This window comes from Phascolarctos cinereus, unplaced genomic scaffold (genome assembly GCF_003287225.1).
Source record: "Phascolarctos cinereus isolate Bilbo 61053 unplaced genomic scaffold, phaCin_HiC Scaffold_4;HRSCAF=312, whole genome shotgun sequence".
Classification (NCBI taxonomy): domain Eukaryota; kingdom Metazoa; phylum Chordata; class Mammalia; order Diprotodontia; family Phascolarctidae; genus Phascolarctos; species Phascolarctos cinereus.
Window position 1 is genome coordinate 302,511,422 of NW_027555847.1, and position 16,067 is coordinate 302,527,488.

Below are 16,067 nucleotides of genomic sequence, written 5' to 3' on the forward strand. Positions count from 1 at the left end.
TTCTGAGACAGCTCCAGTAACCCCTCACCAGACAGAAACTACCTCTGAGTTCATCTTTGGCCTAGGGGAAAACCAGATTTATTACTTTACCTCACTTAGAGAATTTATGAAACCTAATGATAAGTAATAATAACAACTAGCATTTACATAGCACTTTAAGCTTTACAAAGTATGTCACATATTATTTCAATTGATTTTTGCAACAATTCTGTGAGACAGGTCCTAGTATTGTCCCCATTTTAGAGTTAGGGAAAGTGAGGGTGAGATGGGTTAAGTGATTTGCCCAGCTTCACACAGCCAGTAAGTATTTGAGGAAGGATTTGAACCTACCTCTTTCTTAACTAGCAGTCCAGGACTCTATTACTACCAGCCAGAAACATCCCAATGACTTCCACAGAGTCTATTTTCCTCTCCTCTCTGCCCCTTTTTTCTGTCTCTCTCTCTCTCTTTCCCCTAAAAAAAATGAAATACATTTTGTGCCAACTCTCAACACAAATTTGACAGAAGTATAAGCAAACTTTAAAGAACAGGTAAGCTGTGGATGTAACAGATACTCTCCCTGAACCAGAGAAAGGAGAGGAGAGCCAAGCAAATCATCGTCTGGTATCAGTTCTTCAGAAGACAATTTCAGGAATGATTGCTCAGACAAGACAGATCTGGCATGGTTTCCAGGTGCTCTCCTGGCAGATGGTGGGTTGCTCTTGCAGCAACACCTATGAGGTCCAGTAGGTGCTCAAAGACTAGCAGCCCCACCCCACCCATTCTTTCTCCAAACTTTCTTGTAAGATTTCAGAGCTCACCATCACCACCACCCATTTCCATATCTTACCTCAAGCAGAACAGGCAAGGGGAAAGTAGAGAATCAAAACCAATTGGAGATGTCTGTCCCATCCAGCAGGTCTCATCTCAGCTGCTTTAAATATTTTGGTAGATGGGGTGCTCCTAACCAACTGGTTAGGAAGCTATTGTAGTAGTCCAGGTGAGAAGGAATCACAGGGAGATGGAAGAGTGAGAAGTTTCCTTTTGGCCTACCATGTGAAATATACAAGTGAAAAGTCCCAAATTCAGAAAATTCATCAATGACAAGAAGATAAGAGAAAGAACATCCATGATATAATTCTTACAAAAAAATTACTAAAGAGCAAACCAAAAGAATTATTGTTCCAAGCGGTACCACTGGTCCCAGGCCTAGAGCTTGATTCTCACAGTCCATAAGCTGTCTGGGGCAGTCCCAGGTTACTTGTTATTGTTAGCATTTTAGGTGCCTGGCTTTTTACAGTAAACCCTTTGTAGTTTCCCCCAGGAAACTACATGGTTGATGAAGATCCTATTGCCCTGAGCACCATCTCTGGATCATCATAGAATCAGAGCTAGAAGAGACCTAGTTCTTTTCTTCCCTCATAACCTATTCACTGGCTGGAGAGCCCCATTGCTGCTGCAATTTTAGACACCTGGCTTTGGAAGTAATCCCAGTGTCCCCAGAGGAGAAAAGGCCCATGAATCAGGCCAATCCCAAGGCCATTTCTGATTCTCAACCTCTCCTGGCCATAGTGCTTCATCTGTAATGTGAGGAGGTTGCACTAAATGTCCTCTGAGGTTCCTTCCAGCTCTAAAACTATGATCCTGTGTTTCAAAAAAGGAGGAAAAGAGGTGCCTGTGAAGGAATGACAAGAAGGTAGAAGAAAAAGGAGATCAGAAGCATATTTCTGATTAAAAGTAATTCATGCAGCATGGGAGGAAATAGGAAACCTGTAAAAAGGAGTTAGAGAAAGGTGAAGAAGAGATCCAACTGCAAAGACTTCTCAGAGAGGTCCTCTCAGCAGTGTCAGGGACCCTCCCCTGACACCTTTAGGACCAATCCCCTGAGGTTTGCCTAAATGACTTGCCTAGGGACTGAAGAAAGCCAATTGAAAAAGGATGGTAGAACCTGCTAGAGCAGACTGAATGAGGATGGAAAGTAAGTCACAAGTGGTCACCCTTAGACTACAAGGAATATAGAGCTTTTCAAACCCTGAGGGTGTAGGAGAACAAAAAACAGAGAGCAAAGGCTGGAATGGAGGCCTAACAGACGGGATTCGGGTGGGGAGCACAGCAGCACAGGACCTTGTGCAGGTTAAGGATTAAATATAAGCATATATAATATAATTATAGTATGATATGATATAATTATAATATGATATGATATAGTATAGTACAGTACAGTACAATGTGATGTGATGTGATATGATATGATAACATCAGCACAGATACTATCCCTTTTAGTAGGTGAGTATGGCAATAAGAGAGTCATCTTCTGGAGAAAGTGAAGATCCCACAAGTAACCCTGCAAGGCTCCCTGAGACAACGATAAAGCAACATCTGGAATCTCCTGAATGGTTCAGAAGAGCCATCAAAAAACCAAGTGAAAATACCAAGGAAATATAGAAATTAAAGTTCTTAAAGAATAAATCAGCAAGTTTAATGACAGACTCCAGAATGCAGAACAAAAGACAGAGGTAGTCTTCACATCTGTGGATTCTATTAAATAGAAATGACAGAATTGGAACACAAAAATACAGAGGTAGAAAGGGGAAAAAAATAGAACAAAAATTTTAAAATGAAACCAGAATTTGAAGAACGTGTGGAATTTTACAAAACAGGAATGCTGACCCTGAAGAAAAGATGTGAAGAGATAATCAAACCACTATAAGTTTTCTGTTAAAAAAAAAAAGTTATGGAAAAAACTTGAATATCATATTCCAAGGAATTATTCAGAAAAAGAGGCCCCAAATATTGGAAAAAGACAGCAAAGTTTATTGACAGAATCTGCAGAATACCAGTAGAAAGAAATTTCAACTTTAAAATACCAAGAAAAAATTTCTAGCCAAATTCTAGATGTACAACATGAAGGGAAAAAAGAAACAAGAATATATTAAGTACCTGTTATGTAGATGCTGTGCTAAGTGCTTTATAATTATTACCTCATTTGATCTTCACAATAAACTTGGAAGGCAGGTGTTATTATTATCCCCATTTTACAGTTGATGAAGTGGAGAATAAATGACTTGCCTAGAATCCCATATCTAATAAGTGTCTGAGGTTGAATTTGAACTCAGATCTTCCTGACTTCAGGTTCAGTACTCTGTACGACACCTAACTGTCTCTGTCAAGAACATGTCTTATAGGCAGCTAGGAAAGGCTCTTCAAATCCCAAGATGAAACAATAAGAATAGTTCAGAATTATTCCTTTAAAAAAGGAATCAAAGGAAAATTAGGGATATGATATTCTGAGGAGCAAAGGATATTGGCTGGCAGCCCAAAATAACCTAGCTTGCAAAGCTGACTATAAATATCAAAGAAAATAACTGGGCATTCAATAAAAGGGAAAAATTGGAATCATTTCTTCAAAAGGACCCTGAGATGAATACAGTATTCAACTTTCAGACTGACCAAACAGCAAAAAGCTAAATACTTCCAAATAATAATGAAAGAAATGAAATGTTTATTTTCATATGGCTAGAGTCATATGACAAGTTCATGAATGTGTGGTAGGAGAGTATTTCTGTTTGTTGTTTGAGTTTCTTTTTTAAACTTCTTACCCATTGTCAGAAGGCAGTAAGAATGGAAAGAAAGCATCAGTGTGCTAAAGAATCAGGATCAAAAAATTTAATGGAAAACTTAATGGAAAAATCAGGATAAGAGTAGATGGAAGAAGTGAAATAATATTTAGGGGGGAAATTTCTTCTCTTCATTAGGCAGCTAGCCGGTGCAGTTGGATAGAACATTGGGCCTGGAGTCACGGAGACCTGATTTCAATTCTGACCTCAGATATCTGATAGCTGTCTGACTGTGAACAAGGCATTCAACTTCTGCTTGCCTCAGTTTCCTCAGCTATAAAATGGAGATAATAATAGCACCTACGTTCCAAGGTCATTAAGGGGATCAATTGAGATAATATTTGTAAAGGCTTTAGCACAGTGCCTAGCACGTGGTAGGCTTCTCCATTGCCTTCTTAATTAACAAATCATTATAATTTGTGGTAGGATAACAGAGAGGAATGTCTATCAGATTGGCAGAGGAGAGTATAAAAAGAGAGCCCAAGACCATGACTTGGTTAGGATCTCCACCCCCACTCCTCCCCCACCTTTGGGATTATGGGAGAAGTTGAGATATAAGTTGTCAAGGAGGGAGTTACAGAATACATCGAGAGAAGTGGGTACAGAATATAGTGAGCAGTAAGTGAAGGATCTGGCAACATTAAGAGGTGAACCCCAGAGGCAAGAGGGGGTAACATAAAGTCTTGCAATTAATTCTGCTGTTAGGAGTGAGAGGGGGTGGAATTTATTTCCTTTCATATGAATTTAAGGGGATGGAAAGATTCACTATACGCTGGGAATAAAAAGTCCAAAATAAAATACTTCAGGCTCATAGAGCTTAAGAATAGTTAATAAATGTTTATTGAATTCAGGTGAATAGAGTAAGGCTGAAGACAGGGCCTGTCCCCCTCAACCAAGTAGAATCTGCATACCAATGAAAATTTGACTTAGCTACAAAACTTTTTCACTTTTCTTCTGATAATGGTGCTAATAAACAATGAAATTATCAGAAATAGTTGAGCAGCATTCTTTTGGATCTGAATAATTAACAAAACTGACTTTGGAAGGAACAATTCAATTGACTGTAGCTAGAATGTATTTTAAACACAAACACACACACACCCACACACCCACACACCCACATACACACACCCACTCCTGGCCTTCCCCACCCCCATCCCAGAGATGTCTTCAAAGCACCCACTCCTTGTGCAACCTTTAAATAGTCACTGTCCTGTTAAATCTTTAGAAGTATTCTTTGACATTACATCTGCAGTCCCAGATACATAAACTGCAGTGACCTTGATGTTAGTACTGTTACCTTAATCTGAGCACTGCAAAGAAAGGTGAGCAATAGTTTATGAAATTGTACTCCTTGTTGCTCCTAGGCTCCAGTGTTTTTCTCAGGTGCCCAATGGAATGATTCCTATTTTGCTTCTCCAGCAAAATATGTGAGCCATCCTTCCACTTGCCTATGACTTCTTTAGTGTCTAATAAATAGCAAGGATGTCAATAAAGATATAGTTCAATTCTTCCACTGGTGCATCCACTTATTGATTGTTGGACAAAAGTATTACAGTAGAGCCTCAAGAGTTAATGATGGTAGACATTATACAAAACCATGTAACTTGGTGTGCCATGTCCCCTTTTTGTTACCACTCTTTCTCCATCACTAAGTATTAAAGAGGCCTACACAGGATCAAAGGTCATTTTTGTATCTTCATCTGTTTCCTGTATCACCATGGACAAAGAATTCATCATGAGGTAGATAACCTAAAGGCCATCAGCTTCTTACCTAATTTAGTCCTTATCTGTAACTGGAGCTGAATGTGAAAAACCTTTCCAGCTTAGCACAATTTGCCAAAGCTTATGCTCTGAAGACATTGGCTTCAGGAGTTCACAGTCACCATCATGCCATAATGAAATATCCAAGTAGGATTTTTTTTTTAAGTTTAGGTATTATCAGAGAGGAAATGAGTGGCTACTGACATGGGAGCACTTCAGAATCAACTGTCCATGTATAACCATATTATCAACAAATTCAAGGAAAGATCACAATGAACACCAGATCTGAAAAGAGACATTGAAAATGAGTAGACAGCAATATATACAACTACAATAGCTCTAGATTGACCTATTTAAACACAGTTATTTTTCAGTTTTTACAGCTCCATGAACTCAGTGATGTACATATGATTTCCTAGATGGGTATGACTTCCTAAGATGCCAACCACATCCTGTCCGTAGCATTATATTCTCTGAAACACTTTTCCATATGCTCCTGCAAATCTTTGTCAGGAATGTACTCCAGGTATCTAAAAGTACTAATGGAACACATAGGTTACCCCTTGCTCTCATTGCATGACTGGCCTATCATTAGTCCTTTTCTGATCTTTTGGTGATATCTCTTACTATGTCACTTATGTTCACTTCTTCAATGGTTAAAATATTATTTATGCCAAATATGTATATCTCTATTGACCAATAAATCACAGACTATGAATTCCATCCTTTACACCCATATAACATCTTAATGAAATTGCTATGTTAAAAAGACAAGTTTTTATTTTAAGGAAAAACTTGAAGTTATTAAAAAAACACTTTACAATTTCCTAAATGTAATCTAGCCTACTGTATTGCTCATATTGAACTCTAAGCCAGTCCACTGTCCATCTTCAGCGTCTGTACAGAATTCATACATGGACAAGTCCTGCAAGCTGATCATCTGTGTGCTTACCATAGTAAGGAAAATATGTCTTCATTCACTTTTTTTTCTTTGTGGATAGTTAGGCAGAATGTGTTTGTAATGACTTTATATCTCAGTTGAGAGACTTTGAAATATTCCAAGCTTTGATGTAATCAGCACAATCAGCACAAATCTAGTGCTCTTTTTATTATAAAAAATTGTTTGGAGTAAAAGCTAAGATAATTAATTATCTTACCAAATATTCTGTAAATTATTATTCACTCAATTACCTCTTGTACAACTTCCCATGATCTGCCATCTTCGTCTGTAAGGTTTTATAAACAAATGTTATATATGTGTGTGTGTGTGTGTGTGTGTGTGTGTGTGTGTGTGTGTGTGTGTGTATATATATATATATATATATTTTTTTTTTTTTTTTGGTGAGGTAATTGGGGGTTAAGTGACTTGCCCAGAGTCACACAGCTAGCAAGTGTTATGTGTCTGAGGCCGGATTTGAACTCAGGTCCTCCTGATTCCAGGGCTGGTGCTCTATCCACTGCGCCACCTAGCTGCCCCAACAAATGTTATATTCTAAGCCACGACTGCCTTTGGTTGTGGTATCTTTCCACTTGTCAAGAACCTACAAACAGGAGGATGTTAGGACCTCACCATGTGTAGGAAATTCTACTTCCATTTGGACTCTTCACTCAATGTCCTCCATGACAGTGCCATATACCATTGGCCTTCATAAGTCTCCCTGTTTTATGCTTGGCTAGAAGTTAATAACCACAGGATCAGTAAAAAAAATTATCTCTGTTGTGTAAGTTTCAAGCATCTTATACAATTTGAACATTTGCATGGGAAACACCTAGTTAAAGTAGATCCTTCAAAGTGGCTTTTTGCTTTATCTAATCAAACGGATTGAAATATTAACAAATAATAAACATGATGAAATCTTGCATTCCCTGATTTTTCAGCTAATTGTGTAACTATAAAGATGGGTCTGTGATCTTTTATGAAAGCTCACCTGTAACTTCCCATGGTTTTATCTAGCATGCTCTTGATGCAGGTAAAGATTATCCTTATAACAATTCTCTATAATTGGGAAAGTTGGTTAGTTGGTTACTGTCCTTAATTCCCAAAGAGAACCAAAATGAAGAGGATCAAAATGACATCACTATATTGGGGTCAAGGTAGAATGTGTCCAACTGTGGCTGATCAGACCAATACAAACTCAGAAGGCTCTACCATAGGTTGGGCACAAATAGTTTATATGCAAGCACACTTGGGAAAGTACAAGTATAGGTTAACAAGTATTAGTGCTTCTTAGATAACTTTTTATCAATAGTAATAACATTCATGATTTCTTCCAAGTGTTGGACACCCATCCACCTAACATAGAATCATACATTTAAAGCTAAAAGAGACTTTAAAAGCTATTAATCTTGTCATATCTTGAAAACAAATGTCCAAAAAGCACAGATGTTATGCACCAACTGTTAACTCTGAGAATACAAAAGAGCTTACAGATGAGGAAACTGAGGCCCAAAGACATTAACTGACTTTTCTGGAACCACACAAGGGATAAATGACAGAGGCAGGATGTGAATCCAGTTCTTCTTATATTAAATTCAGTGCTTTTTTCCATTATACCACAATTGTTCAGAGTAAAAGCTGAGTTAATTAATTATCTTACCAAATATTCTGTAAATTGTTTTTCACTCAATTACTTCTTGTACAACTGCTCATGCTCTGCCACCTTCCTCTATAAGGTTTTATGAACACATTTTATATCTGAAGCCACTATTGTCCTTAGTTGCTTTATCTTTCTACTGGGCAAGAAGACAGCATTTCTTGGTTCTTTTGGCCTCTCCATGGTAATTGATTTACATTGGTTAAATTTGCTTAGGAAATGTTTATAATCTGTGTTGATGTATGTTCCTTTATCCATTTACCCCTCTCTAATATTAGTAATTTGTTTAAATAGGTCAGGTTGGAATGGCCTTCCTACCATGTCACATCTCATCTTTTATTCTTTCTTCTATGTTCATTTTTGCTCTAACAAGTCAATGGTCTGAATAAATGGTCAGTTAGTTTGGAAATTACTTCTAAGTCACTAGCAAGTCTTTTCCTATCTGTTGGATATGATTTATTTCATTTCTTGTGTGGTTATTCAGAGTTTGCTAAGCCCTATGAAATGATATTTATCTTTGCCTCTGGATACAAGATAAAAACCAACTCTGACAACTCTTTTACTTACTTCTCCAAGGAGACTCTGTGAGCCATTGTCTTGTGTAGCTGCATCTTCTTTTTGCCTTTGTTTCATTAATAGCAAAAATGTTAATATCAATATGAGTCTGATCCTCCAGTAGCATGTAGATTTGGGTCATCAGACAAAAATATCACATTTAGAGTACTAAGATTCTCAGATCACAGTGTGCCCCAGCATCAGAAGATGGGCTGGCTGGAGAATGCAAGTCTGGCTTCAATCTTTCCTCCACTTTGAGAGAGAGATTACCATTAATAAGGACACTAAGATACCTAATGCCTACTTGTTCATGATCAACATGTAAGACCACACACTAGGAAAAACATCAAACCAGTTATTGAAAAACCCCCAGGTGCTGTCTGTGGTCTATAAAGACCCCAACTAATGGAACACAAAACCATTATTCCTGTATAGACCACTCCAGATTACAGCTCTCAGGAAGCTTCCCACTAATGCCATTACAGATCTGATCAGTGAGGTCTCCTGGTTGGAGGAGCAATTCTGGGTCCATATCAAAGTCAAGCAAAAAAGAATCAAATAATTCTTGATCTTTTCCCTGTGCAGTTTCCACAAGAAACTCTGAAACTCTTCCTTTCCTTTGACATCTAACAGGTATGTAAGGTTGAATGGGGAAATCCTTCTCACTGCTTTTCTCTTCAGAGTATAACCCCTACAATTTCCTGATAAAATGTATTTTTTACCTCTGAACCACTGTCTTTCAGTATCTCAAGTTGAACTTTCTAGCCATCTTCAAAATTCTGCTTGTCATGAAATCACACAGTGAGAGTCTGGCCAATGTGAATTGGTGACTATTAGAAAGAGCTAGACTCATTAGACAATTTAATTATAATGAAAGGATAATCATTAACAGATCTGTGTCCACCTGGAAGAAGGGTTTCCAAACAGCTCTGTCCTATTACAATAGATGGTGTGCTAATTTATTAGCAAGTCTGTAGATGCTACAAAATCAGGAGACAGAGTAGTTCATTGGACACCAGTCAGGATTCAAAAGTCCATCTTCCTTACAACCAATCCAATAAACCTTTGATTTTTCTTAAAGCCACTAAGTCGGGAAAGCAATTATTTGGTATCTAAGCTCAGACTTAGTGAGCTATCTCTCTCTATGTCCATAGAACATAAAAATACAGCTCACTTTGTGTTTTAATTTGAATTTAGTTGAAATTATCCACTTAGAAAATGCCCACTTCGGAGAGATTGTTTGTGAGAATTACAGGCATGCAATTCCCGCCACTATAAACACAAACCCATTATTTGACCCTGCTTCTGGCTGCTAGAGTTTCTTCCAGATGGCAATAATGTTTGTGTCCATCAGAGCCACAAGGTAGGTAAAGGAAGGGTCTGCCACTGCTGTGTTGATTAAAGTTTTGTTCATCTAGTGGCCTCAGGCTGAAAGATCTGACCATTTGAGAATCTGTCAAAAAGAAGAAAAGACTTTAGATGTATTGTTCATGAGACTCTAACTACCCCTTCAGGGTTAGCCCAGGCCTAGAGAACAGCAGCAATGATAACTTTATTTAATGCTTTATTATTATATCCCACTTGGTCCTTGAAACATTTCTGTGGGGATAAGGGAGAGAAGAAGGGATTACTACCTACTTCTACCTAAGAGAAGTACTAAGGAGGAATTTCCAATAATGTGACTTTAAGCTATGAACATCACTCTGGCACCAGAAAATTTGGAGCTGAAAGGGTTGTTAGAAATCATCTAACTCCTAATTTCCAAGATAAGAAAACAGGCCCAGAGATCAGAAACATCAAGTTGGAGACAAAACTAAAACCAAGTCTTTTGATTGAGGGCAGCGAGCACTGCTGCCCCAGAGAACTCCCAGCAGGCCTACCTTTGTTGGGCCCACCTTGACCTGTAAGGGGCATTGCTGCTCAAGGTAATGCCTTACATTGTACATCCACATGCTGCCTTCTTCATCCCTATAGAATACAAATGCTTTTTCTGTAATAATATGCCAGTTTGGGTGGCTGAATATATCAATCAGTGCCTCCCTGCTTGTCTGTGACTTCAGGGGTGAGGAACAAATCAGAATGGCCTGAGCTTCTCAGAAGCACGGACCAAAGAGTCTCAGACCATCTGCCAACATCCCTGCTTATAGAGTCCATCCTGGCCCTACAGTGAGGGAGCTCCAAAGGCTCTTGGGCTGCTCTACTACCCTTACCATGGAGCTTTCCAGTTAAGCCCCAGGTCCTTCCTTAAATGTGTCAACAGGAATGTAACAAATAGAAAAGCCTATTTTATTGCATTAAAGAAAAAAAGAATACTAAGAACTAAATTAGTGTTTATGGACAGTCTAAAAATTTTGTGATTTTTAGCATCCTCTTCCAGTACCATCACTGTAGAAACAGAAAGACCCACACAGGACTGAAGACCATTTATATCTTTCTTTGTTTTGAGAGTTGCCATGGCCAAAGAATTAGTTACCAGTGGTAATCCATTCTGGCCATCATCTTTACTCCCTTACCACTTAAGAGAGGGACTCTGCCCCTGGAGCTACCTGGGCTTTGATAGGTCAGCTTTGAACTTCACTGCATAGTTCTAGGCTCCACCTGGACATTACTAACCATAACACTCCATGCATAACTCCTTCCCCTTTCCAGCCCCCTTTATGCAATATCTCTAACTTTAGAATGCAAACTCCTTGAGGGAAGGAACTATCTTGCTTGATTTTATTTGTATCTCTAACAGTTAGCACAGAGCTTGACACATAATAAGCACTTAATAAGTGTTCTAGCTAGCTAGATAGCTATCACCCATTCAACCATGCATCCATTATCTATCTATCTATTTATCTATCTATCTATCTATCTATCTATCTATCTATCTATCTATCTATCTGTGTCTGTCTATCTATCCATTCATCCACCCATCCATGCATCTATCCATCCAACTTTGTCTTAAAGGCCAGCTTCATGGTGATGAACCTCTGTGCATTGTTAGTCTGATCTTCAGAAAACAGCCAGATTCAGACTTGTACTTGAAACCTTTTCAGGACAGTAGAAATGCTTAGATTTTATGTTGAGCAAAACATTAGAGAGCCCAGAATCTCTTTCCCATCACACTGAGACAAAAGAGCAAGATTTTTGTACAGGCAAATCAACTGTTGACTCAGAAAATTGGAAGATGTAGACGAGTAAAGACATTAGTTCTGACTGTCCCCATTTCTTTCAGAAATTTAAGTAAGGTAAAATAGTAATGCAACAATAGGAAGCTTACTTTCCCCCACCCCCCAAAAACCCTCAGAAACCTCAACAGTCAGCAAGCACTTGATCTCCTTATCAAGCAGAGCAACATGGTAGCCAAGGCGAGAGCTGGTTTAAAAATTCAATTTGTCAAACATTATGGAGGAATGTGACAGAAGATTATGAATTGTATCACTTCACAACACAATGAAAAGCATTGGAGGGGAAAACCAGCTGGAAAAAAAGCTTGGCATAAGATCCAGCTAAGTCATATCATCCTAAGAACATTTGTATTGTGAAACCAGAATGAAGGCTCCAAGCAGACGTTAAAAAGAACATATCCGCAATTGTTCTATAATTATATGTTCCATATACAATTCTGTAATTCTATATATTCTAATTCCATCCATATCTATATTCTCCTCTGAGGTCTCTTTCAGTTCTAAATCTGAGGAGTCACCATATTTAAACCTATGCGTCCAAAGAGCCAAATAAATAAGTGAAAATGACCCTCAAAAAATGATGTTGGGAAGAGTAGCAAGACCTAACCATCCATATGTGAATGAAAAGATCTAAAGGTGATATAATATTAAATACACACAGGGGGAGGGCGGAGCAAAGATGGCGGAGTGAAAGCAGTGACTTGCTTCAGCTCCCTAAACCCCTCCAAATACTCATAAAAAATGGCTCTAAACAAATTCTGAAGCAGCAGAACCTACAAAAAAGACAGAGTGAAACAAATTTCCAGCCCAAGACAACCTGGATGATTGATCAGAAAGGTGTATCGCGCCAGGCTGGGAGCGCAGAAGCGCAGTGCGGTGTGGGCGCGCAGGCCTCAGCTAACCTGGAGCAGGCCTCAGAGGACTGAATCTCAGGCAGCTATGGAGGTTTCCAGACTCCTCAATCCACGAATGCCAAAGACAACTTACAAGGTCAGTGGGAAAAGTCTGTTTCTGTCGCTGGTCAGAGAGGAAGGCGGGGTCTCAGCTCCATTCCCCAAGAGCTTGGCCCTGGGGGGGCAGGGGGGGCAGCTGCTTCCCGAGCTTCCAGCCCACAGACTGAAGGGGAATCCAGTGGCTGATCAGAGAGGGATTGCAGGGATCTCTTTGCTGGTGCTGAGGCAGGAATCTCTTGCTTTGCCCGTGTGTGGATCTGGGTCACAGTTCTGGGGTGAGGAGGAGCGCTGGCGTAGTGGAGCTTGTAGTGGCTGTGAAGAGGAACCCCTCCTTACAGTTACAGGACAGAAAGGAATACTTGTGGTCACAGGCCAGGAAAGGAGTAAACACCTCGCCCCTTATCATACCACCTTGGAAGAACTGAAAATTTACAGGTCCCTACAAGTATCTCTGAAAGCAGCTACACAAACCCCTGAAGCTTGGGACAGTACACCCTCCACATTGGAAGCAGACTCTTACCTTAACAAAGAGTTTAAAACTCAAGTAATTGGCTGGGATCATGAGTAAGCAGCACAAAAAGAGTCAGACCACAGAATCATATTTTAGTGAAAAAGAAGATCAAAATATACAACCAGAAGAAGACAACAAAATCAAAGCTCCTACATCCAAAGCCTCCAAGAAAAATATGAATCAGTCCCAGGCCTTGGAAGAGCTCAAAAGGGATTTTGAGAAGCAAGTAAGGGAAGTAGAGGAAAAACTGGGAAGAGAAATGAGAGTGATGCAAGAAAATCATGAAAAACAAGTCAACAGCTTGCTAAAGGAGACCCAAAAAATACTGAAGAAAATAACACCTTAAAAACAGCCTAACCCAAATGGCAAAAGAGGTCCAAAAAGCCAATGAGGAGAAAAATGCCCTAAAAAGAAAAATTGGCCAAATGGAAAAGGAAGTCCAAAAGATTACTGAAGAAAATACTTCCTTAAAAATTAGAATAGAGCAATTGGAAGACAGTGACTTTATGAGAAATCAAGACACTATAAAACAAATGCAAAAGAATGAAAAATTAGAAAACAATGTGAAATATCTCATTGGAAAAACAACTGACCTGGAAAATAGATCCAGGAGAGAGAATTTAAAAATTATTGGACTATCTGAAAGCCATGATCAAAAAAAGAGCCTAGACATCATCTTTCAAGAAATTATCAAGGAAAACTGCCCTGATATTTTAGAACCAGAGGGCAAAATAGAAATTGAAAGAATCCACAGATCTCCTCCTGAAAGAGATCCCCAAAGGAAAACTCCTAGGAATATTGTAGCCAAATTCCAGAGTTCCCAGGTCAAGGAGAAAATATTACAAGCTGCCAGAAGGAAACAATTCAAGTACTGTGGAAACACAATCAGGATAACACAAGATTTAGCAGCTTCTACATTAAAGGACTGCAGGGCATGGAATATAATATTCTGGAGGGCAAAGGAGATAGGATTACAACCAAGAATCACCTACCCAGCAAAACTGAGTATAATCCTTCAGGGGAAAAAATGGTCATTCAGTGAAATAGAGGACTTTCAAGCATTCCTTATGAAAAGACCAGAGCTAAACAGAAAATTTGACTTTCAAATACAGGACTCCAGTGGAACATGAAGAGGTAAACAGGAAAGAGAAATCATAAGAGACTTATTAAGATTGAACTGTTTACATTCCTGCATGGAAAGATGATATTTGTAACTCATGAGAACTTTGTCAGTATTAGGGTAGTTGAAGGAAAAAAATTATATGTATGTATAATAGATAGATAGTAGAGGGCACAGGGTGAGTTGAAGATTAAGGGGTCATATCTGGAGAATAAAATTAAGGGATGAGAGAGGATGATACTCGGAGAAGAAAGGGAGAGGTAGAATGGGGTAAATTATCTCACAAAAAAAAAACAGAAAAGAAAAGTCTCTCACAGTGGAGGGGAAACAGGGAAGGTGAGAGGGAATGAGGGAATCTTATTCTCATAGGATTTGGCTTAAGGAGAGAATAACATACACATTCAATTGGGTATGGAAATCTGTCTTACCCTACAGGAAAATAGGGGGAGAAGGGGACAGAGAGCAGGGGATGATAGAGAGGAGGGCAGATTGGGAAAGAGGGTAATCAGAAGCAAATACTTCTGAGGAGGGACAGGGTCAAAAGAAAGAATAGAATAAATGGAAGGGCAGGATAGGATTAAGGGAAATAGAGTTAGTTTTTCACAACATGTCTACAAAGGAAGTGTTTTGCATAACTGTACATGCACAACCTCTATTGAGTTGCTTGCCTTTTCAATGAGGGTGGGTGGGGAGGGAGGAAGGGAGAACATTTGGAGCTCAAAGTTTTAAAAACACATGTTTTAAAAAAAATGTTTTCACATGCAACTGGGAAATAAGAAATACAGGAAATGGGGTACAGAAGTCTATCCAGCTCTACAGGAAAATAGAAGGGGAAGGGGAGAAGAGAAGGAAGGGGGGAGAGATAGAAGAGAAGGCAGACCAGGGGAAGGGGTATTCAGAATGTATGCCATCTTGGGGTGGGAGGAGGGGTGAGAAATTTGGAACTCAAAAACTTGTGGAAGTGAATATTGAAAACTAAAAATAAATAAATTTATATTTAAAAAAATACACACAGGAATGATTTTCAAAATATCTCATAAAAGGGAAGATTACCCCTAAAAGGAAAAGATTAGGGACAATATTATTCACCAAAAAAAAAAAATATGACCAAGAACACATCAGTTACTACTGGCCCATATCTCCTTTCACATTTCCATCAAATCTTGATAAAAATTATCTGTGCAGCTGCTATTAAGTATATTCTTGAAAAAATGAAAAGGAAATAGAAAGGCTTTCACAACTGAATCTGTGCAGCAGATTACATCTTCATGGTCACTCGAAGAGTTATAGCAAATGCATGATCTTTCTGTGCATACTTCTTATTCATCTCTAAATAATAATAATAATAATTTGCTAAGTGCATAAAGGTTTGCCTCCAACAAGGTATCTCCTAAGCATATACTAATAGATACAAAAGAACTAACTAACTCTTAATCATGCACATTTCATTGTGTAAAGTTGTATAGTTAGTATAGGTGTCTGTTTTTGTATATTTTGTTGTTGTTCATTCATTTCAGTTGTGTCTGACTCTTTGTGACCCCATTTTGGGGTTTTCTTAGAAAAGATTCTGGAGTGATTTGCCATTTCCTTCTCCAGCTCATTTTACAGATGAGGAAACTGAGGCAAACAGTTAAGTGACATGCCCACGATCACAGAGCTAATAAGTGTCTGAAGCCTCATTTGAACTCAGATCTTCCTGATTCCAGGCTTGGCATTTTATCCATGATGCTACCTACCTGCCATTTTTTAAGTTAGGTCCTACCAAGATTAGGTTCCTTGAAGATGGAGACCATGTATCATA

At 38.7% G+C, this 16,067-nt stretch overlaps 1 pseudogene; it reads left to right on the plus strand.

The window, feature by feature from the left end:
* Positions 1–8,732: 8,732 nt before the first annotated feature.
* LOC110221990 (DNA-directed RNA polymerase II subunit RPB11-a pseudogene) lies at positions 8,733–9,071 on the plus strand (annotated as a pseudogene).
* Positions 9,072–16,067: the final 6,996 nt, after the last annotated feature.